The following is a 1,841-nucleotide window of genomic DNA, read 5'->3' on the forward strand; positions in this document are numbered from 1 at the left end:
AAACTACTAAACAAATAGGTGATAAAAAGAAGAAATTAACTAGCTTCAGGTAAGCCTTTGAAATGTTTGTTCAAGTTGTAAGTAATCTTTAAAAGTTGAATCAATGTGTCCTATGTCAGATATAGTCTTTTTAAAACGTTACTAGTTTTATTCCTCTCCTAAATTGTTTTCATATTTTTAATGTTTTAAAAGTGTTCCAACCACTTTTAATAACAAAACCTTAAATTTTTCTACTCATGTCCAAAATTATAAACAGATTAAACTATTCATAAAATTTTCTTAAAAATTGGTTAAATGATTAACATTTTAAACATATCTCTAAAATGACTACTTCGTTTTATTTCAACAATAACAAATTTTAACTTTCTTTGCTATAATACTAAAGATAATTTTTTTAAAAATCAGGAATCCGGGCCGGCCCGGTGGCGCACTGGATAAGTGCGCCGCTTGGGAAGGGCGGCGGCGCTCCCGCNACACTGAGGGTTGCGATCCGTTGCCGGACACGGAAAAAGACAAAAAAGACAAAAAAAAAATCAGGAATCCATCTTAATAATAATTTTCCTTTAATAAAACTTAGGCATATAAACATACAGCTTTTCTTGAATCATAAAGTAAGGTTTATTTTCTCCTATGGTTTATTCTCTAGTATGCACGTTGTACAATTAGACTTCCTAGTAAGTGATATAAATAATTTCTAAAATTTAGATTAATGGCATGAGAAGCTGTCTTCAATCACGTAGGCTGACAGTAAAACTGTACTACACCTAATATGCAATATGCCACACTGTAGTATAGCTAATGGGCAAAACAGCAAATTAACATAACAATGACCCAAAGAAAAGAGTAAAAATTAGGCCCTGGTTTGACATCTGAAAGTCTGATGTGACAGCTATAGACAAGTCTGATCTTTCCAGAACTGAAATGTTCCAGATTAAAGGAGCCATCCAATTTGTTAAATGCACTTATGTTTTAAGAGGTATGATTATAACCAGTCCAAAACAATTTTTTAGGAAGTAGAAGGTTTATTGAGACTATTATAACATAGCATGAGATGTCAAATAACTAATGGTTAATCAGCATTTGTAGGACCTAGAAAATATGCTGCTCTCAGTTACCAGTAATCAGACCTTAGATGTATTTGATTATTCAATCAGTTTATCTCCTCTTCTAATTCCTGGGGACAAAGAAGTGAATGAGAAGGACAAAAGTCCAAACCCTTGTGAAGCTTTCATTCTATTGGGGCAAACAAACAATAACAAAAAATGTAGTTTTAGATATCAATAAACCCATGAAGAAAATAAAGTAATAAAATTGAGGACAAGAAGGCTACTCTAAGGAACAGACATTTGAGCACAGATTTGACTGATGAACCATGTGAAGTTCTGGGGCAGTGTTCCAGTTTGAGTAAATAGTATGTGTTAGCCCAGACACAGAAAAGGGCGTCATCTGTTTGAGACAACAAACGCCCAGAAAGCAAAGAGATCAAGGGAGAATATTGCAGAAGACAAGATCAGAGATATGCAATTCTGGAGCCAGATCAGGATAGGCCATGGTTAAAGAATTCGGATTTTATTCAGAGGTAATCGGAACATATTAAAACTTTTTTGGATCATGGGATTGATTTATGCTTTGGAAAGACCACTCCAGATACAGTGAGGAGAACTGAGTGAGGTTAAAGTAGAGGCAGACAGACCCATTATGAGGCTATTGCTGCCATGAAAAAAAGATGACGAAGGTGTGGACCACAGCTAATGCAGAGAAGATGGTAAGAAATGGTTGGACTGGGAGATTGAAAGTATGGTAGACCTGAATTACTAACAGGTTGGATGCAAAGTTTGAAG

General features: G+C 34.8%; 1 protein-coding gene across 1 annotated transcript in view; it reads right to left on the minus strand.

Moving 5' to 3' along the window:
- The window catches only part of TNKS (tankyrase, TRF1-interacting ankyrin-related ADP-ribose polymerase), a 246,637-nt gene that overhangs the window by 164,990 nt on the left and 79,806 nt on the right, over positions 1-1,841 (minus strand). The gene's annotated exons all lie outside the window — the stretch shown is intronic.

Source organism: Galeopterus variegatus, unplaced genomic scaffold (genome assembly GCF_000696425.1).
Source record: "Galeopterus variegatus unplaced genomic scaffold, G_variegatus-3.0.2 Scaffold1005, whole genome shotgun sequence".
In the NCBI taxonomy this organism is placed as follows: domain Eukaryota; kingdom Metazoa; phylum Chordata; class Mammalia; order Dermoptera; family Cynocephalidae; genus Galeopterus; species Galeopterus variegatus.